The sequence below is a fragment of the Dendropsophus ebraccatus genome, chromosome 14, assembly GCF_027789765.1.
Source record: "Dendropsophus ebraccatus isolate aDenEbr1 chromosome 14, aDenEbr1.pat, whole genome shotgun sequence".
Lineage (NCBI taxonomy): Eukaryota > Metazoa > Chordata > Amphibia > Anura > Hylidae > Dendropsophus > Dendropsophus ebraccatus.
In genome coordinates this window covers 58,926,404-58,950,533 of record NC_091467.1, presented here as the reverse complement: position 1 = coordinate 58,950,533, position 24,130 = coordinate 58,926,404, and the positions used below count along the sequence as shown (strand labels likewise).

The window sequence follows — 24,130 nt, the reverse complement described above, 5'->3', positions numbered from 1 at the left end:
CATGTCTCTAGGACAATGCAAATCCCCTCCACACTAAATCATTTTGAAAAGTAGGAAATCATGTAAAACACTAAAAAAAAACCTTCAATTTCCTTACCAGTCTACAACATAGATACATGGACAAATGTGAGACTGCCATTGGCCACTCTATACCTCCTAAATTGTCTGGAACCGTTGATTTATGCCACATAATAAGGAAACGTAGTAGGAACTAATGGTGCACTCAACCCCTTTATGTCATCTTTCTGGAGGTATCAAGCCGCTGTACGCAAGTTTAACACAATTCTTTCGGGATTGTCCTCTTTAGAATGCCGTACCTTACCGAATACCTCTAAGCTGCTGGACTCCATAGTAACGTATTCCCGGACAGGATGAGTAAAGTAGAAACTAAGCTTCTCCTACGTGTTCTCCTACGCGTTCTCCTACGTGCTCTCCTATGTGTTCTCCAAGTCCCTTACTCCCAAAGCGTGGGAAGAAACAGCTTTTCCATCATGATTAGAGTTGTACGCGAGAATCAGAGAGACTAGATCCCCTGGAAAATCTAATAGTTTCCCAACAATTGGCTAGGCTACTTGTAACCCATAGGACACCTTTTCCATATGTGACTCCATCATTCCAGCCTGTTGTGGACAGATATGGCCTCCATATCCCATCCTTTTTATTTCCTTTTGTTCTCTCAGTTGTTTGTACTCCGTCTATCCATGCGTTAAGGTGCCCATACACTATAGACAAAAGTAGTCTCAACCCTCCGATTGGGGCATGTTCAGCCAACTCTGGAGACCTCCTAAATATTCCATGACAGGTCATGCTGGGTTACAAGAGTCAAGTGCGTTGGATTCCATCTGCTGCATCCCTTTGTTATCAGAGTGATAAGTTGACGCCAGAGCTGTCTGGAGGGAGCTTGGCCTTCCTACTCCATAGGTTGGCTATGCCAAAAATTTATGTAAATGGGAAGATTGGCAGAACTGAAAATCATATGGTAACCTTAAGTGTTAATCCTTTATACCTGGAGTCCTACTATGATGAGTTTATTGCTTTTCCTTGCTTGCAGTTTGCATTGGTTCATAATCCTTGGTATGTTTTGCCCAACCAATCTTATCTACTATATGAACAATTCGCTGATAGATTGCTTTCCATGCTCATTTTCTCTTCTTTCCTCAGGCGTAAGATTCTCTAGGTATAATTCACCCTCTTGTACCTGATGATGCTTGTTACCACTGGCTGTATTTTTTCCCCTTTCTGTAATCTTTTCTAAAACTCAATAAAAAAAAAAAAAAATCAAACCTTCTACAAATTTGTGCATTCTGAAGACATACATGCCATAATATTACTGTACCCGTATGGGTATACATGGTTATGGTTATATTACTGTCTAGTCTAATTAGGCTGCGTTCACACTGTGTTTTTGCAGTCTAACCTATTCTGTTTTATAGGAAAAAAAATCGGATTAAAAAATAGATGCAATTGTGTTAATGTGTTGATTTATTTAAAAAAAAAAAAAAAAAGCAACGGAGGAACATTACCTTAGAGCAGGGGTCTCAAACTCGTGGCCCTCCAGCTGTTGCAAAACTACAATTCCCATCATGCCTGGGGCAGCCAAAGCTTCCCTGCCTTAGAGCATAGCTACATCCAATAGATGGCACTAGAAAGGAGAGCTAATTTGCATACTCATAAGCATTGCGTAACCTGTTATACTTCCTATGTCAGCTAGTAGTCTCCACAATTAGGGCCCTATTACACGGGACGATTATCGTGTGGAAAATCGTTATATCGTTCAACTTAAAACAATAATCGTCCTGCGTTAATGCAGGCAATGATCGAAAAATCGTTCATGTGTCGCTGATCTTTGATTTAGATCTGACCCTAAAAATCATCGTTAATCGGTCACTAATCGTTTGCTGTAATTCCACATTCGTTCACCAATCGTTCAGTGTAATTCCAGATCCTTCCTTCTTTTGCTGGAATCAGATGGAGTAAATGATCGCAGTAACAATTGTAACTAACGACTATCGTTCTGTGTAATATGGTGAACAATTTCAGGTTAACCATAAACAATCTTGTTTGCAATCGTTTCTCATTAATCGCTAATCATTAAAAATTACTTTGTCTAATAGGACCCTAAGAATCTATACTCCCGAGAACTACAAAGGCCTCTCATTAAGCCAACCAGTACCTTGCTCTGTACATATGAAAATTGTCATGTTTAAAGGGATTTTTTTATGGATTAGATGTAGACTTACAGGATAGCTACCTAGGTGGCACTAGAGAATCGCTTTTCTTCCTTCTAGAGGAAAGATAATTTGCAAACAGGGGTTGGCATATAAAGCAGTCACGCTTGGCCCTTTGCCCTATGGAGGCAAAGGTTTCCCCTCCACATATGAACATTTTTCTAAAAAGGTCTATGTAGATGAGGGCCCAGTTTCAATACAACTGTCATCAGAAAGTTATAGATTTATAAATTACTTCTATTTAAAAAAAAAATTCATGTCTTCCAGTACTTATCAGCTGCGGTATGTCCTGCAGGAAGAGGTGTATTTTTTCATGGTGCTCTCTGCTGACACCTTTGTCCATAGTAGCAAATCCCCATAGAAAACCTCTCCTGCTCTGGACAGTTCCTGCCACGGACAGAGATGGCAGATGAGAGCACTGTGTCAGACCGGAAAGAATACACCACTTCCTGTAGGATATACAGCAGCTGATAAGTACTGGAAGACCTGATATTTTAAATAGAAGGAAATGTATAAATCTGTATAACTTTCTGACACCTAGTAATTTATAAAAAAAAAAAAAAAAAACTCTTGTGACCTCTTGACATGAGAGTAATGGGAAACTCAGGGTTTTGTTTGGTGTAAAAGGAGCATCCATATTGTGTGAGAAAGATGAATAAATTACCTCCATCATCCCAAACCATGTAGTAAAAGGTTTTACGGTTTCACGAGACAAAGGACGTTTAGGTATTATTTATGGGCTCTTCATGTAGAGAGCAGAGGAAAACAACAAGGCTGAGCGGTTACGCATCTTGGCACTTTGATTAGTTGCCCCTCGGTATAACCGATCATGTGATAACATTTTTAAGGTAAAATAGGAACAAGTTAAAAGAATAAAGTAAAAAGACTCTATGGGGAGATTTATCAAACATGGTGTAAAGTGAAACTGGCTCAGTCACCCCTAGCAACCAATCAGATTCCACCTTTCATTCCTCACAGACTCTTTGGAAAATGAAAGGTGGAATCTGATTGGTTACTAGGGGCAACTGAGCCAATTTCACTTTACACCATGTTTGATAAATCTCCCCCTATGATGTTATGCATTATGTTTTATTGTGTTTGTTATATCCTGTTTATAAGGGCTCCACTCCAGAGTGATGGCCCGATTCCGCCGATTATCGCTCCGAGTAATAGAGACAACAATTTTGGTTTAATAAATGTTGGTTTAGGTTTGGACCTAAACGCGCCTGCCGACGGCTGACCATTGCCCAAACACCTGATACCTTACCTCTCCTCCCTCACGGTCTTCTCTCCTGTGCTCCACAGCTTCCCAATCCTGGTGGCTACAGCGTCTGGGCTGCCGGGACCGCCAAGGTCTGTGATTGGCTGAGTGGCCTGTCAGCTGACACTGCTGCTGCCGGGACAGGAGAGAAGACCAGGAGCGGGGTGAGGTAAGGTATAAGGTGTTTGCTTACGATGTCCATGCAGCCCTTACTGCCCTAATAGGTCCAGTATACGGGCGCCAATCTATCTCATTTACTAAAATAATCAGGCTGTACTCGCCCCGTGTAATAGGACCCTTAGAGTATATAATTTTACATTTTCTCCCGACAGACCTCCGATATTAGATTGGGAGGGATCCTACTCCAGAAACCCCCTGTTGATCAGATACTTGAAGAGACTGTGGCACTTGTGCTGTAGCTTCCTCAGTGTTTACCAGCGGTCTTCCTGGCATATGCTGTATTATTAGTAGCGGATGTGCAAGGAATCGCAATGCTGACCTGTTCAAGTCAACAAAGCAACAAACACTACTTATAGTATAACACGTGCAGGAACGAGTTCTCTCAGAACAGCGGGGGTGCCTGGACCCCTGATGATCCTATATTAATAGTCTAGTTGAAGGAAAGGCCATTAATATATCGTATAATCCCTTTTCTAAATAAAAATTTTCAATGAGAGCTGAGCTGCAGTAACCTAGTGCCAACCATACACAGCTTCTGGCTCCATTCATTCTCTATGGGTCCTAATAAATGGAGTGATCTTTAACGGTAAACGATCGCAAACGAGAGCTACTTGGAATTGTTCACCATATTACACAGAACGATAGCCGTTGGTTACTAAAGTTACTGCAATCGTTTACTCCATCTGATCCCAGAAGAAGAGCGAACAGTGTGGAATTTCAATGAACGATTAACAAACGATCAGCAAATGACTAAGGAGGATTTTGGTGTCAGCGCAAAATCAACGATCAACGACACATGAACTGTTTCTCGTTGGTCGTTTGATCATTGCCTGCATTTCGCATCATAATTGTTGCGTGTAATAGGGCCCTGAGTGTCACTGCTGCCACCCAGGGTCATCAGACAATAATGGACGATTTTCTAGCCTGATTCTCACTCTGTTTGACCCCTTTTTCTATCTGATCTTACCTACCTGCCTGACCCTTAGGGCCCTATTACACGTAGCGATAATTGGCCGAATGAGACCGTTATCGCTCTGTGTAATAAAGACAATGATCGGACAAAGAGCCGATCATTCATTGATTGTTGTCTCTTGGCAAGTTTAAAAATCATAGGCCGACGAACACGCAGCTCTGCATGGTACGCTAAAACTGATCATTGTGTGTACAAAATAATTAAGCTAATACTTACCTGTCCAGGCTCCCCCGGTGTCCTCCAGCCTAGTCTGTAGGATTCCAGTTCAACGTAGCTGCAGCTCTCACTTCTGGTCCCCTTTACTCTTGACGGTTGTAGTGGCACTCTCGGTGGGTTTAAGGAATATGAAGCTCCCCTGACCATCCACCAACAGATGATGTCGGTGGAGATGGGGGTTGGGCGTGAAGGAAATTAATACAGGAACGCTCAACCAAGGAAAGGGAAGGGAGAGAAAACTGATGGCTGTCAGTTATTGAAGGTGTATGGGGACCTTTAGTGCTCTGCACAGGTGTCACCTGGTCTCCTGGGCCATACAACTCACATAAGGACCATGCCGAGAACTAGAACCGAGAACTTGAAAAAAATACAAAAGAAGAAAAAATAAGGCTAAATGTTACAGCCATTATAGAAAGAGGATATGAAACTGTAGCAAGAGTTGTCTCTTGGATCAGACAGACAGAGAAGCAGAAGAACTATAACCTGTTGAACGCCAAATCGAGAACTGAGCCGCTATATATAAAGCCGAGGAATAACATCAGAGGATTCTGTCAAGAGGAAAGGACTCACTTTGGAAAAGTGCAGCATTATAAATTATGGCAGCAGATGAGGCTGACAGGGCCAGGCACAAGTACAAATGCCTCTGAATAGGCATTTATCATAGGATGGAAATGGGACAAAAATTAGGGCCAGTACATCACAAAGAGTTTATCCGCTGAGTTCTATATATCATATTAAAATGAAGAATACCGTAAGTAAAGAGGCACAAGGGAGTCTGCTCAAAGGAACATCTGTTCTATACAGCGCTATGTTGAGCTATTGCAGTGTAGATAGTCCTGTGTGTGAATGAGTCCCATAAATTCAGGGGTAAATGGAAAGCGGGTTCGGTTAACCATTCCAGTTCTTCGATGTTTGTAGTTATAATTCAGAATAAATCATTGGCCCTTTCTATACTACAGCTACAGCTGTGAGGAGGATACACACAGGGTGAGATTTATCAATCATGGTGTAATGTGAAACTGGCTCAGTTGCCCCTACCAACCAATCAGATTCCACCTTTCATTTTCCAAAGAGTCGGTGAGGAATGAAAGGTGGAATCTGATTGGTTGCTAGGGGCAACTGAGCCAGTTTTACTTTACACCATGTTTAATAAGTCTATAGATGCACTGCATACATTGAAGTCTACGTAAGCAATAACAGAATTTAAACACGCCTGGGATAGACATATATCTATCCTAAAATAATAAGAAAGAAAATACTAAAAGGGCAGATTAGATGGACCCAGTGGTCTTTTTCTGCCGACAATCTTCTATGTTTCTAAGCAGCAGATCCATAGATGTAGCCTGGATGTGCTTGTGTAGACAAACATAGAATCTCCGTACGAAAACACGATTCCCAAATTCCCAGCAGATTGAAAGATGTAGTTTGTATGTAGAGATGAGCGAATCACTGGGAAATGCAGTTCGCGAAGTTTGCGAATTCGCGAATATTCGCGAATGGCATACAAACAAATCTCACACAGAACAATAGTCATTAGTTACGATCATTATACGTTCATAACTGCGATCGTTTACTCCAACTGATCCCAGCAAAAGAATGAACAATGTGGAATTATACTGAACGATTAGTGAACAAATGCAGAATTACAGGGAACAAATGCGGAATTACAGAGAACGAATGCGGAATTACAGAGAACGAATGCGGAATTACAGAGAACGAATGCGGAATTACAGAGAACGAATGCGGAAATACAGAGAACGAATGCGGAATTACAGTAAACGAATGCGGAATTACAGAGAGCGAATGCGGAATTACAGTGAACAAATGTGGAATTACAGTGAACGAATGCGGAATTACAGCGAACGAATGTGGAATTACAGTGAATGAATGTGGAATTACAGCAAACGAATGTGGAATTACAGGAAGCAAATGCGGAATTACATCGAACGATGCGGAATTGCAGAGAACAAATGCGGAGTTAGGGCGAATGAATGTGGAATTACAGAGAACGAATGTGGAATTACTGTGAGCGAATGTTGAATTACTAGGCGAATTCGCAAATATCAACAAGGCAAATTTAACACCCGTTTAGCTGCGAATCTGAATTTGTCAGGTTCTTTTAGCTCATCTCTACTTGTATGTACTAGTGTAGACAAATGCAGCGTCCCCTCATAACCTCCAAAAACTCGAAGTGCTCTACACGATAGCATTTTGTGGAGAACCCCTTTAAGTGAAAATGAGGTTATGTCAAGAGAAGTCATAGGGAGATGCTGTATGTGTAATAAGGGGGGGGGGGAGAGACATAGAGATGAACAACGGGAGGAGTACAGAGAGTCCAGTCCGTGACAGGAAGATGAGCGGAGAGGACAGAGTGCCGTCTGTGGTGGGCAAGGGAGGCATCTCTGAATATGTGCCTGCAGCTTCATTCATATGCATTTGCGGACCTATAAATCTTTGATGAAAGAAAGTGTATCCTTATTCATGGCTCTTGCAAGAATTGCTTGCTTAGCTGTCACTATTCCCTCCGCCTTCTCACACTGTCCCTAGGGACATTCAACTCCCCCACCTGCTGAATGCGAATATTAATGACGAGAGAATTAATTTCAAACAGGACGGGTGGGCGCATAAACTCGGAGATCACACTGAACAAGCCCCTTTGTATGATAATGTTATTCCCTTGTGACGGCAAGCCCCATCTGCACCTTACATAGCTCCGTTCACCCAGACACCGAATACGGTGGGAGGTAGATGATAGCCAAGAGCTATGTATATGTGATACGCTAAGGAATGTACTGTGATATATAACTACATGGAGAAATACATACTATCACAATGAGGTGAGGTAGGAATTCACCTAGCAGGTCTTACCCGTGAGATGGCTTCAAGTGAGAAGCAATCGCCTATTGGATTATGAAGGTTAAAAAAACGACTTGAGAGAAAAACAGCTAGGGGCTACGTTTGGCGGGGGCAGACGAACCATATGTGGAACATCTGCAACTAGACACAGGCCCTGTAGGCAACGGAGCCCATATTCATGTTTATAAGATAATACCAGCGCTTCTTATTCCCTACCAGACTGCGCGTAGAAGATTGTTAATTATTGGTATATTACAATCCGGCTCAGGGACTGAAGGGGTAATGTTTCTTCTTGAGGAAAGCACCAAAAGGCGTATAGAAAATTAGAGGCCATTCATTCTACGCTGGGGAAAGGATATGCAAAGTAGTTCTTTTTCCAGAAGAAAAAGAGCTTGCTCTCTGGCGCCACCAACAAGAGGCAGCATTCAAATATACTACTGGCAGGGCGCAGCATAAAAATAAAAAAAAAATAGATACTCCCCTATTCTGATCCCCTGCAGTTGCAATTTCAACACACTCAGTCCCTGGTCTTTCTGGTTCCTGTGATCCATCAGAGGACAATCAGACAATCACTATGGTCAATAATGTCCAGCCTCAATCAGTGATTGGCTGGGAAGGCCATTCTTTTGGGGATGGCATGTCACTGAAATGAGGGGGGGCTATGGGGGAGCAGGGTGGGTAAGTATCACTTTTTCATTTTTACACCACCTCCAGCCATAGGTGTCTGAGGTGTTGGTAGAGATGCCCTTGATAATGATGAGCCGGAGAATAATTCAGACAACATGGAGTTCGCTCAATATGGCCGACTGCCGAGATGGGTCATTGATGTTAATCTGGAGGTATGTTGGTATATGTGGAGTTTCCCTTTGTGAATTGAATAGATAGTGAACCACAAACCTGTGAATTGGAAGTCATTTAGGGTTATCTGGGCAGGGCCATCAGCCACAACGTTTCGGTTTCCAGAATATACTAAGGGTATGTCGAGAAGTTACCCCTCAGTGTGAAATACCTTGATGAGTAAGTGGATCAGGCTCGCTCTCAACAACTCCCATGGGTCACACTTTCTCCATTAATTGTTGTGCTGACTCCAGTAAATCTCCTCACAGGCTGTGGTCCCCTCAGGGGATGTTACTCCTACCACAGCTGTGTTCAACTACTCAGGGAATTCCTGTCACAACTGACTCTTGAGGGGAGCTAATTAGAATAGCCCCGCCCTCTTTCTAGATCTTTCTCCTAGATACTGTAGTACACTAAGGAGGCATTTGGTGGTGCTGTTAACTAACCCCCCGCGTGACCCATCTCTACCGTGACTCCTCTCTATAAGGCATAATAGAATAATTAACATAATAATAAACCTATACCAATCTAATATAGAGTCCATTCTCTTCCCAACCTTAGGGAAACTTAAAGTGTCACTGTTGTTCTAACTTTCAACATCTAAATCAACAGTAGATGTGAAATAAAGCAAGTTTGCCATATACATTTATTATTTTTTTGTTGTTATCATGCTGTAAAACAAAGCTGTACTTACCAGAAATCCAGGTCCAGTCTCCAGAAGGCAGATTTTCTGACTTGTGCTGGTTAAAAGAAAAAAAACAGACTAAACACAGGAATTCCGGCCAGTACAGAGAGTCACAGCTCAATGTGTCCATCAATCACATGACTGCCTTCTCTCTGTGTGCGCTCAGATGGCCTGGGATACACAGGACTTCCTGTTTTCTGAAAAACACAGCCGGAAAACAGGAAGTGCCATGTTTTCCATGATAACTAAAAAAATAAAAAATAAATGTAAATTGCAAATGTGCTTTATATCACATCTACTGTTGATTTAGATGTTGAAAGTTATAACGACAGTGACGCTTTAACTTCACTACGCTGCAATATTACCAAAACTATTAACATGGTAGAATATTTTCACTAAACCCATATTGTTAAACAATGTCTGGGTACAATGTGTCCAGCAATGAATGAAGAACATAGGTAACGGTGACGTCAGTAGCTGGCATGCATCATTCTGTTTGTGAATGGGACATATCAGTGCTCATTACAAAGCATACACTTGACCTTCATAGAGACCCGAAATACTTATTATGGAGATTCTTTCTCGGCTTGCTGGGGAATGCCATTAACTAGGTTCTGTAGTCCTTTTGCAAATAATTTACCTGACCAATGTCATAAGAGTGATCCTCATTTTCTATATTCATAGCATAGGTTTGACAAAGATATAAAAAATATTCCTGTATATGGCGTTGCACTTTGGATGGCTCCCTTTATGAGTACTGAAGCTCCATTCTAGTAACAGGCTAAGGCTATGTTCACACAACATAAGGTTCATAATAATCATGGCTATTGTTGCCAATTTGAACAACGGCCGTGATTTGTACGAACCCCACATTGAGCTGCCTTCTGAGGGATCCCGGCCGGAGTGTATACACATAGGGGGACATTTATTAAGTCCAGCGTTTTTTACGCCGGACTTATAAATGTCCCCGCCTCTACATAAATCCCATGCGCGTCGGTGCGCACAGCCAAAAACCTACGCCACCTGAAAGGTGGAGTAGGTTTTCGACGTATATTTGCGCAGAAAAAAATGATAAATCGAGCGGACTCTGAGTCCGCACCCCCCGTAACGCCCCCTCCACACCCTCTCCCTGCCCCCCGGCGTACTCGGCAGAAAGTGCCGATATGCAAATATTTTATTTGCAAATCGTCCATTTGCGAATAAAAAAATACGCAAATCGGCACTTTCCGCCGAAAATAATCCGTACGCCGGATGATACATGTCGCCCATAGTATACACTCCGGCCAGGATCTCTAGCGGCGCCGCGAGAAACTGAAATGTCAGTCGTCTGTGGCCGCAGAAAACCCTGTCAGTTCACACAATGCGGCCGCACGCTCCATTGTGTGCAGTGGGGAGTTCTGATGTACTGTAGGCGCGCACGAATGCGCCCGCATCAGAACTAAGCGGCGCTAAAGATCCTGCTGCCGCTACAGCTGTACCGGCCGGGATGATCTTCTCTGAGACCTCCCATTCCGTGACCCCGCTGGGCCACAGAACGGCCGGTCTCTTACAAGGTGTGAACATAGTCTAAAGCAGTTGGACTCTGAAAAGACTGCTGAAAATAATTGTAATGATCATCATTTTGACGTCCGTGCAGTCTTTGATTGACTTCAATGCATTGCATCAAAATCGATCAAATAGCTGCAATAATGGATGCTCCAACACAATATTCTTGGTCAGTAGTTTGCAACCAAAACCAGGAGTGGATTGAAAACACGGAAAAGCTATGGTCTTGAAATTGAGTGAATGGCCGTTATTTAAAGGCAAATAATTGCCTTTATTTTAAAACGACGTACTATTATTGAAAAGAATGGAACACCGGCCATTGTTTTCACACAATGTATTGAGCAACAAACATTGTTTGGACAGCCAAACAATGGCCATTGTTGAATGCATTGTGTGAAAACAACTGCTGTTGAATTGACTTCAATGCAGTTCATTGCAGTAGTTTTCAAACATAGCCAGCCTAAAGGTACAGTCAGGGCGGTATTAGTTGTTACCAGGTTTTCAATGAATTACCAAAATGAGTAAAATTGATTGACAAGGACATTGACTTTGGTAGCATTAAAGGACAACCCCGGCGTTTGAAAAAAAAAAAAAAAAAAGATTCAAAAACATTTCATACTCACCATCCCTCCGGAGACGATTGGGTCTCCCTCACTTACGGCTTCCAGTGTAGGAAATGAGAGAGAGAAGGGCAATCAGGGCTGAGCAAGTTGGAAGCCATGTGATGCGCTCCAGCCAATGAAAAGGCTGCTAGTGCACAAGTGCAACAGTAGTCCTTTCTCTCCCATTCAGTTCTACAGGAAGAAGAAGAAGAAGAAGAAGAGGAGGAAGATCAGACCAGGCCCCCGCTATGACGACACCAACACAAAATGGCGCTGGGAGAAGAGGACGTGGCCAACAGCTATTAGGTTTGTATACTTTCTTCCGGGGGGATTGGGGAGTTGGGGGGGACACGGGGCCTGACAGCTAATTAACACGCATTGTAATATGTGTTAAGTAATAAAACGTTAGAGTTGTCCTTTAAGATATAACACCAATATCTGATCATCTAAGGTCCGGATACCCCACCATTTTTTTATGACAGCTACATCGGCAGCCAACATAGTCAATGGTAGTCCATACACCACATCCGAAAACCCCGCTGGAGTGTATTTCAGTAATTCGAGCCTATTTATTCATGGGAGAAAGTCTCCGTCCTGGAGATATGTCTCCGATGTCTATGATTAGACATCAACCTGAAGGTGGTAATTTATTTTTTTTTTTTATTATAGGTGAGAAAGCTCTCAAAAAAACCTAACAGTTTACAAATTACCGTTAATCTCGCCACACATTTTATGATTAAAAAGAACCGTAAACTTGTTAAAAAAAAACAACTGACTGCTAAATTGCTGCCTCGAAACTGTCTCCGATACATTTTTATGATTGCTATAGGACACCGAAGTCGAGCCATGGTTGTTAATTTTACCGTTTTGCAAACGCTACATGTCTTACATGACAAGCCGTTTCCTCTGGGAAGATAAATATATGTACACAGCCCTACGTGCTTTTTTTTCAAGCAGTCTACCTTATGCATTAATCAAATTTGTAATAACCTTGTTGAGGAAAACCACTGCATTTAGATCAGAGGACGGCTGCATGATGTGTAATCTCTATACCGCAAGCTCCACAGGACAGACAGCATTCCTGCTAAGGAGAAAAAAAAAAAGGAGACACACAGACACGGCAGCTGCAGAGACCCATCTGGAGGAAATCCCAGACTGCTATTTAAGTGTGTTCTATTGACCCTCTGATATCCCATCTTTTGGCTTAGAATTTTTTTTTACATTAAAAAGGCCATTAAAAGTAAAAAAAAAAAAACATGCTAATCCAATATAGAAACCATCCAATAAAATCTACAGATATATAGTAAAAGTGCCCATCGCTAGTGCTTCTGAAATGGCTCTGCAGTTAAGAGCGAGTCTGCGTTCTTATCTGTGTCTAACTGCAGTATAGACTTATTAAAATTGGAAGTCAGGTAGGCTTAGATGAACTTTCTGCTTGTAGAGGATATCTCTAGAGCTGGGTTCTCATGGAAGGTTTTTTTTTTCTTTTTTTTGGCACATTTTGTGATCAAGGACGGCAGTCGATGGTTATATGTTAGTGAATAGGAAAATATGAGTCTCGTCATTGAAGTATACTATAATTTTGGTGATTTTTTAAAATTTTTATTCAGAATGTACTGGAGCAGAGTAAAGGGATATCCTTTAAACTTTTAATATGTTGCTGCCCTGGCGAAGAACATAACAAACAGGCTATGCTTACCCTTCTGTGTTCTCCTACTGTCCTCCTGCATCCATGGGTCCCCGGCTGAATGATCCCACCTTGACTTCCGAGACAAGCTCCTCTCAGCATTAAAAGCCTGCTCAGCCACTCACTGTTTGAGATGGGACAGCTCTGTGGCCAGTGATTGGCTAAGTGGGCTGTAGGGCCGAGACAAGCCCGTCTCGGAAGTGGATGCGGGATCGTTCAGCCAGGGCCCCGAAGATGTTGCAGGAGGACCGGGGAGTATAAAGGTGAGAATAGCTTGTTTGTAAGTTTAAAATGGGCTGAACTTTTTCCACAATTTGGCCACATATACACCTTGCATCACATACTATGGTGGATTTACCAACACTGGTGTATCTGTACACCAGTCTTACCTAATACACCTCCATGCCCCTCACACCTCTAAATAAATCTAGCCAATCTGAGGCTGCAGTGAGATCTACCCTAGCTTTGATCTGGTGCAGATTTTTCCATGATTAAATTATGATAAATCGGGGGCAGGAGGCCAAGCCCCTTCCTGTGACCACCCCCCTTCCCACCTATCAGGTGAACAGGACTTACATTGGCAAGAGAGCAAACATTTTTCCACAAACTGGCTGGTTTGTGCAAAAAACTGTCACTTTTTTATGATGTGTGGTAGGCGTAGAGATTCTAAAACCCCCCATGTGTTTTAAGAAGTCAATACATCTTAGTCAAAAAACAGCCAAACTCAACGACTTTGGCATGTTAATGGGGGTCTCCTGGCTCTACCCCAACACCATCTGTTGGGCATGTTTGAGTAAACTGCTGAAACCTCTTGTGCTCTGAAAGATAAGCCATAGCCAGAGCTGTTTGGCAGTGGCTTGCCCCTCCATTACCCATTCAGAACATATGAACGTTTGTGCCAGTCAACTGTTCATGTCTATGGGGAGATAGCTGTCAGCTTAGCGAAAGTGTAGCTATGTTTAGAAAACTATTAGGTTTGATTCCACAACATGGCATGTCTTATCTGGTTTGAAATGTTGAGGCCCTATTACACGAAACGATTATCAGCCGCATTCAGCTGATATCGTCTGTTACAGTTGATAATCGTCTCGTGTAAAAGAAGTCAACGATCAGCCGACATGAACGATGACTCTTTGTCTTTCAACTAGAGATGAGCGAACCGGGTTCGGGTTCGAGTCCATCTGAACCCGAACGATCGACATTTGATTAGCGGTGGCTGCTGAACTTGAATAAAGCTCTAAGACTATTTGGAAAATATGGATATAGTCATTGGCTGTAACCATGTTTTTCGGATGGACTCGAACCCGAACCCGGTTTGCTCATCTCTACTTTCAACACATTAAAAGACAAACGACCTAGATAGCAGCAATAGGCTGCCATCGCACCATGGAACAGGAGACTGCCGCTATTATCCGTGGGCTGCCCCAACAATCCACCAATCACCCAGGCAGCTCCCCCCCCCCCCCCCCCGCAGCTCCCCTGCACTTGCCCGATCACTGCAGACACATATAATAGCGCCGGTAGCGAGCTGGGAACGAGGAACAAGCGAACGCTGACAGTGCTTGTTTGTTTCTCGCCATCGCCCCGTGTAATAGGGGCTTTACTCGCGTGCTAAAATTGCTGCAAAATTTTCGTGGACAATATTGATGTTCAGTAAAGAAAAGCTATATGTCATATCATATAGCAGAATAGGTTGGTGTCAATGGGTCCTAAGAATGACGGGCTCAGTCATCAGGTGAGAAGGATTATCAAAACTACCTTCTCCGAAGGATTTACATGGTTAGCAAACAAGGGTATTGGGAACTGTTGAATAGGTTGCAGAACTGGTCTAAATGATGCAAAATCCAGTACTATATTCGAGAACCCTGCAAATCTTTGCCATTGCCAAAACTTTGTCAATCAATACAGATATTATTGGACTTATTGATCTCACTGAGTGTTATTAAATGCATTATTTTCGATGGTTTAAAACTAGCGATGATCTCATGTAAATGAATGATACTTGGTCAAGCTAGTACTTCCTATTAGCTCAAAATGTAAAACATTACTAATGTAAAAGCTTTCTCTACCGATCTTCCCCCATACATGCTTAGTTTGCACATGTTTTCAATGTGGACAGAAGAAAAAAAAACGCTGCCAGACACCTGTGGCAGAGACTTATTTCCCTGAGAAAGGGGAGGGTCAGGAGGCCACCGTACACATTAGATTGTTGGCTGGTCGAGATGAAATTGGCAAGTTTGGTTGACACTTATCCAATGTATATTAACACTCTGCAGCTTTCCTAATCCATTCAGCATTCATTCATTTTTTAAATGAGTTTTTATTACATTTATTACCTTCTTTTTACTCAGATAGATTTGCTTAAACAGGTTTTATAGGAAGCAGAAGATGGCTCACGTCTTCAGCTCCCTAGTGCTAACTTTCTGTTCTTCCAAATCTCGGAAATATACTACTTCAGATAAGAAGGGCAGGTTTAAGTTCCAATCATGACCAATACCTGCTTGATGTCGCTGATGATAAATCCCCCTTCTTCTGTCTCGGAAAGTAGTATACTTCCAATACGTTGAAAGACGAGAAGTTAGCGTTGGGGAGCGTAAGGCATAAGCTAATCCCAACCCGAAGCCTGAGGCTTCTCTACTGAGACATTCTGATGATTTCCATCAAATATAAAATCCCAATCTACATACTAAGTAACTGGTTGGAATGCATGTGTGTGAACATTGATATGACTAGTGATATTAATCCACATAAACTCTCCACGAGAACACCTTTAAGTGACAGAAATCAGAATGGGACATGTTGCCTTCAGAATCTTTAAGCAATGTAGCCTCAGGCACTGCGCCCGTAACTTCAATATCAAAATACATATTTCACATTTTTAATGTACACCGAAGGCCCTTTTTTCAAGCTGGTGTTAGTTATTAATGCTACAGTACATGAGGGGAAAACAGAGTCACTCTCATTTTATCATTTAAATTAGCCTCCAATCAAGTCACTTTCCAACCTGCCTTAGGACAATGACAGCTCCAATTTCATCTCCACTTATTTTTTTTTACACCTGATGCCCAGAATTGGTTTCCTTGGGAGTTTTTCTTATATTTTGGAGTCAATACAGCTAAGAATGTTTTTCATTTTCCACTTTCCAAGGCATTTTGAGGTCCCAACTGTCCATAACGCACACCTCCATCTAAAAGTTACTGCAGTCTTTCTTTTACGAACTTTTGAGCACTAGATTTCTTATACATTTCATTTCCGCAACAAGAAACCTTCTTAACTGTCACAAGTCATAGCCATACTGGCTTCTATTGATCATATTTGGTTAACTAGAGCGCATAGTAATAGTCCATAGGGAGGCCCAAAGGTCCTTCTAGCACATATGAAGACATTGTCATATTGATTTATACAAATTAATAAGGTTTTTGCTCTTCTCGGAAGTAAGCTCCCCAAGACGTGGAGGGAATGACACATTTTGATTTTCATAGCTGCCTGATGTCACTGATTTCGAAGTGGTTTAGCCTGCTACATGATAATCGGTATATGTGTCCACCCTCTCCATGCCTTGGAAGGCTTATTTCTGAGACATGGAAAAGTTGGACAAAGCCTTCCGCTCCCTGGACAACCTTTAAGGGTTGGAATATGAAGGACCAAGATGTAATGGTATGGGGAAGGGAAGTTCTTACCTGCTTTCCTACCTAATTAAAGTATACACCCTAGATGAAAGCTCACAACTGGGCAATGGTCTTATCCTAAGTCCACGGGGACGGAAAGGGTAGAATAGTCAGCAAGCTATGTCAGATCCAAATGGGCATGTCAGAGACAGATCCAGGGGATTGCATCAGAATCAGATGCCAGTACTAGAGTCTGAACCAGGAGGGAATGTCTGAACCAAATAAGAAACAGGAAACCAGGGAACCATCCAGGGTCAGAACACTGCAGATCCAATGACACCAGCTACAACCACCTCAGGCACCAAAGTAACAATGAAAATTTTGAATCTGGCACCGCTTGTCAGTGTGGGATGCCAGCCTGAGGTTGATTGGCTAACCAGCTCGATTGTTAGCAGGGCTGGTAGGCAGAGCTAAGAAACAATACTAATGGCACTGCTGGGTCCGCCATTGGAAATTAAGAGACCAATTAATCTGGGGATAATTGCGTAAGAAGAAAGTTAAATACATTCTATTATATATAGAACCTTCATCATAATTTATTAATTACAACGTAAACCAAGATGGTATGCAGCAGAGAAAGTAACTTATTTTCTTACATGAGCGGGTTTCATTAGAATTCAATAAACCAATCAATCAGAGACACGAAAGCATAAAAAGAACATACTATAATATGTTGCAGTAGTATTGTACACTGCGAGATGTATCTTTATGTTGGTGGGTGTTCCCCGCTAGCGTCCTCCTACTCACCACTGCCCCCATGCCCTGGTCCCTATGCTCGCTGTTGGGATCTTGGCATAGGGGGCTCTTGGTCTGCTTCCCTTCTGCTATACTTCCTCTTTCTGCTATTTGAAGGACTAGCAGATACTGTACATCCCTAAAACCATCCCTCATCTATCCATGAACTGCATCTTTTATACAAGGATGATCCATTTATCATGCAGTTCTATATATATATATATATATATATATATATATATATATATATATATATATGGTCCTTTATTCTTGAATATTGACTTATGTTTTGCTTCCCACCCAGGGCCAGTTCCAGGCTTTGTCGTCTCTCGGGCGATAGAGCCTCGGCGGGCCCCTCATCCATCGAATTTGCACCCATCATCCACACACTATGCACAATAACATGAGACACCACTAACATACACAAACACACATTATTGACAGAGACACTGACTGACTGACACAGACTAACCAACACTGACATGGACACTGACTGACTGACACTGACTCACTGACACACTCAGACACTGACACACACTCTCACTCTTCCTCTCTGTCAGGCTGCTCTCCACACTGTAAGGTTTAGGACCTTCAGGTCATTTGATCAGGTCCTTCAACCTTTTCTCTCTCTGTGCACGTCCTGCTCCATCTTCTGATGTTCAGCGCTCACCCTGCACTACAGTGAACGGGCAAAACATTAGAACACCGGGCTCTCTCCCTCTCTTGTCCCCGGCACTTACCAGGGTAAGCCCTGTGCTGAGGCCAGCCCTGTTCCCGTCTCTGCCTAATCCCTACTGTCTTGCACTATCTCTCTTCTTGCTGACCTGGATTCTTAACCCAGAACCTGTGCTGCTTTCCCTTTCACCAATAGCATCAGAAAAGGCCTCTATCAACACTAGTGCCATACTTGTGAAGCGACCAGATACCCCCCTTTAGCAGCAAAAGACAAATTTTCACATTCCTTGAGTCAGATAAAGAGTGAAAACCTAAAGAATACTTAGACCGGGATCTTGGGTTTGGCCAAAAGCCATACATGGTCAGTAGCACCAAGGGTCGACACCAGTTGCCGGTCACAAGTATATCCCAAATTAACCCGATTTAGCATAAAATTCCTGAGCCAGCCTTGATGTAGTCTACAATAAATGCTATCAGCTAATTATGAAACCCATACACAACTAGACACATGCAGAGAGCAGATGACCTCTGTTGGCAAACGTGTGATCTGGACATATTCCATAAATCTAAAGCAGCCAGACTGGCAACCTACATGAGGTGCCAGATTAGAAATTGACAGATCCCCTTGTGAGCACCTAGAGCATGTCAAGCATTAGAAACAACGGTGGCCAATTTTATATGGCACTGTCAGACTTGACATGACACGGAGAGAGAAAAAAAAAAAGCACCTCCAAACAAAGCCGAAACTCCACAATCCAGAGACATTCAGCTCTACTCTAAATATTCTAATCAATATTCTTTGTAATAGTATTTGCATAGAATATATAATGGAACCTTACGCTGATTTCACTCTCTGGTTTAACCGAAATGGAATTTCCAAGTGTGTTTGAATAGGAACTGGTTCATTCCGGGCAAATGTTCATCATTGTGATACATTCGGGGGGTATGTTCCTTTCCAAAATCTTTTCAGATTAGCATTGGAGGTTGTGAATACCAGGCGCCATGTGCACAAAAAGCTGCTGATTGCTGTGGCTGGTGGTTGGCACAGTTACGACGTGTTCCGTTTTTGTTTTTTGCTGCACAGTATTAGACTTTTAGATGTCAAGGACAAGTGGTGAGATTATATGAATAAAAGTAGACTACTCAGGGAGAGATTTGCCAGAAAAACAGCCACGGAAGTAAAAAAAAAAAAAAAAAAAAAAAAAAAAAAAAAAGAGCAACTTAGACGGGATTACATTACGCAGCTGTTTCTGCCTCTGAAATCATTAGCTGTTTATTAGTTCGCTAAAATTGGGGTAAGGTCAAGTATGCAAATATGCAAAAAGCTGTCTCTGTAGTGCATTTGTCCTTTGCAGTATTTATGCCAGGCTCGAATTTAGCAAATACGTCAAGGGATCTTTTTTTTTTATGTGCATGAAGGGCTTACATTTAAAAAAGGCAAGTTACACGAAATGGAAATGGAATTAGTGTCAATAGTCTATGGTCTGTGCACAGAAGGGAAGCAATAATGGAAAGGAAGTTTGAATATCCTCCCCCCCCCCCCAGACCTATGTGTTTCCATGGTGACAGACTTCAAATAATCTCTTTTTGTAGTCTGATCCGCCTTTCATGTGTTAGAGCACTATTAGATGGCCTGAAACTGCACTAGAAATGGGCAGCTATCTCTGCTTGACTGTAGAAACATTATATGGCTTAGGCTTCACAATGGGAGGGCCACACAAATGCTCGTTTTCATCTATTATATAGAAAGATATGTGGCTGATGGAAAATTATTATTTGACAGGTCAAAACAACCCCATCATCTGATGAATGATCATTTATGGGGTAATTGCTGTCCCTCTTTGAGCCTGTTTTGCTAATAATCACCTCATGACTTAGGGCCCTTTACTTCTTCCAATCCATGTGCCCTATACTTCTTGCTGAGCTACAGAAGTAGGAAAAGAGGAGGAACACATAGGTCAGCATAGAAGCTGTGTACTTAAAGGGGAATTATCAGCAGGTTAAACAAATCTTACCCGTTGATAGCCCCCTATTGCACAGGAGCCGCCGAGAAGGAAGGTATGTCTCTTACTTTCCTACTCGGCTTTGTTCTGGTAAGTGGATTGCTCCATGGCTTGATGAGACCATTAGGAGAATTGCCCACTCCAACATGGTTCCTGACCCGACTAATTATAATTAGAGAGGGGCGGGCAGGCCAGGGGTAAATTGGCGCTATAATGGCAGGCAGTACTCCTGACGGGTGCCCCAGTGCTCCTAATGGTCTTACCAGACCATGGAGCAAACTACTAACTGTATCGGAACGGCACTGAGGAGACATACCTTCCTCCTCAGTGTCTCCTTTGCAATAGGGACATATCAGCAGGTTACATTCGGTAGTGTAAACACCGATGCTGTATATATCCCAACTTTCACTCACTAGATTAACAGGGCTAGGTGTACTGACAAAGAGCCAGGACTCCCTGAATCTGTCCATATTTTCCATGGGCCAATTTTACATTTTAGATGTATTAACACTACAAAGAGCATCTCTCGTTGTAAAGGACCAAGCATGTCTATGCATTATGTGGACAGCCCATTGATTTTAACCCCTTAGCGACCCATGACGTATCTGGTACGTCATGGTGTCGCGGGGGTGTTCAGAGAGGGTTCCCGGACCCCGCTCTGAATGGCACTGATCCCGGCTGACATGTGCAGCCGGGCAGTGCCTCTATTAGCCGCGCCGGCTAATTAAGCCTCTAAGTGCAGCTGTCAAACCTGACAGCTGCACTTAGATGCTTAGATCCACACATCCCTGGTGTCTAGTGGGACGGATCTCCCCCCTGCGATCGGAATGACGCTGATCCCGGCTCGGCAATAGATTGCTATGGCCTGCAGCAGGCCATAGCAATCTATCACCGATCTGATCGATCTTTGCTGTGTATATACACGGCCAGGGGCGTAGCTAATGTCTCTTGGGCCCTGGTGCAAGAGGTCAACTTGGGCCCCCCCCCTTACCACATACTGACTAACACAACCGCTGCTACTGAATAAAATCCTCTGTACATAGACCAATATCACCTCATCCAGTCATATAGAGGTGGCCCCATCTCTACACAGGCTCTATACACCATATACATTACAGTGCAAATATATCAGGTGACTCACAGGGGAAGTCTTCTCTGATCGGAGTTCTTCCCTTTTCATCTTCTCCATCTGCCCAGGGCCATTATGAGAACTTTTTGGAGCCATGAATCCACAGAATCTGCCAGACAAACATATTAGGCTCCTCACACTGACACCATCCTCATCTCTCTACAAACTGCACATCTGTATTGGCCCCTTTACACCCTCATTTAGTGGGTAGCCCTGACTCTATGTGACTCCCTTATAGTACATATCCCCCTATTGTATACACCCCCTGTGTAGTCCACCTTATAGATGGCCCCCCAATGTTTCCCCCTTATAGATGGCCCCCTGTGTTGTCCCTATTATAGATGCCCCCCATGTTATCCCCCATATAGATTGCCCCCATGTTATCAACCATATAGATGCCCCCCATTTTATCCCCCTTACAGATGCCCCCCATGTTGTCCCCTCCTCCTGCCCCTCCATCATCATACTACTACCCCTTTCATCCTCCTGCCCCTCCATCATCATACTACAACCACCTCCACCATAATACTACTACCCCTTCATCCTCCTGCCCTTTCATCATCATACCACTTCACCCCTCATCATCCTCTTGTTCCATCATCATCATACCACTACATCCTCATCATCCTCTTGTTCCATCATCATCATACCACTACACCCCTCATCATCCTCTTGTTCCTTCATCATCATACCACTACATCCTCATCATCCTCTTGTTCCTTCATCATCATACCACTACACCCCTCATCATCCTCTTGTTTCATCATCATACCACTACACCCCCCATCATCCTCTTGTTCCATCATCATCATCATCATCATCATACCACTACATCCTCATCATCTTCTTGTTCCATCATCATACCACTACACCCCTCATCATCCTCTTGTTCCTTCAAAATCCTCTTGTTCCTTCATCATCATACCACTACACCCCCCATCATCCTCTTGTTCCATCATCATCATACCACTACACCCCCATCATCCTCTTGTTCCATCATCATCATACCACTACACCCCTCATCATCCTCTTGTTCCATCATCATACCACTACACCCCTCATCATCCTCTTGTTCCATCATCATACCACTACACCCCTCATCATCCTCTTGTTCCATCATCATATCACTACACCCCATCATCCTCTTGTTCCTTCATCATCATACCACTACACCCCTCATCATTCTCTTGTTCCATCATCATACCACTACACCCCTCATCCTCCTCTTGTTCCATCATCATCATACCACTACATTCCCATCATCCTCTTGTTCCATCATCATCATACCACTACACCCCTCATCATCCTCTTGTTCCATCATCATACCACTACACCCCCATCATCCTCTTGTTCCATCATCATACCACTACACCCCTCATCCTCCTCTTGTTCCATCATCATCATACCACTACACCCCTCATCATCCTCTTGTTCCATCATCATACCACTACACCCCTCATCATCCTCTTGTTCCATCATCATACCACTACATTCCCATCATCCTCTTGTTCCATCATCATCATACCACTACATTCCCATCATCCTCTTGTTCCTTCATCATCATACCACTACACCCCCCATCATCCTCTTGTTCCATCATCATGCCACTACACCCCCCATCATCCTCTTGTTCCATCATCATCATCATACCACTACACCCCTCATCATCCTCTTGTTCCATCATCATACCACTACATCCTCATCATCCTCTTGTTCCATCATCATCATCATACCACTACACCCCCATCATCCTCTTGTTCCATCATCATCATACCACTACACCCCATCATCCTCTTGTTCCATCATCATCATCATACCACTACACCCCTCATCATCCTCTTGTTCCATCATCATCATACCACTACACCCTCATCATCCTCTTGTTCCATCATCATCATACCACTACACCCCTCATCATCCTCTTGTTCCATCATCATCATACCACTACACCCTCATCATCCTCTTGTTCCATCATCATCATACCACTACACCCCTCATCATCCTCTTGTTCCATCATCATCATACCACTACACCCTCATCATCCTCTTGTTCCATCATCATCATACCACTACATTCCCATCATCCTCTTGTTCCATCATCATCATCATCATCATACCACTACACCCCATCATCCTCTTGTTCCATCATCATCATACCACTACACCCCTCATCATCCTCTTGTTCCATCATCATACCACTACACCCCTCATCATCCTCTTGTTCCATCATCATCATCATACCACTACACCCCATCATCCTCTTGTTCCATCATCATCATACCACTACACCCCATCATCCTCTTGTTCCATCATCATACCACTACACCCCCATCATCCTCTTGTTCCATCATCATCATACCACTACACCCCTCATCATCCTCTTGTTCCATCATCATACCACTACAACCTCATCATCCTCTTGTTCCATCATCATCATCATACCACTACACCCCTCATCATCCTCTTGTTCCATCATCATCATACCACTACACCCTCATCATCCTCTTGTTCCATCATCATCATACCACTACACCCCTCATCATCCTCTTGTTCCATCATCATCATCATACCACTACACCCCATCATCCTCTTGTTCCATCATCATCATACCACTACACCCCTCATCATCCTCTTGTTCCATCATCATACCACTACACCCCTCATCATCCTCTTGTTCCATCATCATCATCATACCACTACACCCCATCATCCTCTTGTTCCATCATCATCATACCACTACACCCCATCATCCTCTTGTTCCATCATCATACCACTACACCCCCATCATCCCCTTAAAAACAAAAAAATCTATACTCACCTGCATGATTTCTGTAGCCCCCAGCAGGGCCGC

General features: G+C 43.0%; 1 protein-coding gene across 3 annotated transcripts in view; it reads right to left on the bottom strand.

Annotated features, from left to right (window-relative positions):
- Window positions 1–24,130, bottom strand: part of CDH22 (cadherin 22) — a 258,228-nt gene that overhangs the window by 134,306 nt on the left and 99,792 nt on the right. Inside the window, exon 1 of one of the 3 annotated variants that reach the window (XM_069953919.1) lies at window positions 3,496–3,562. The exons of the other annotated variants lie outside the window; for them this stretch is intronic. The gene's annotated coding sequence lies outside the window, so the exon portion shown is untranslated. Of the gene's footprint in view, window positions 1–3,495; window positions 3,563–24,130 lie in introns of those variants that run through there. 3 annotated transcript variants of the gene reach the window in all.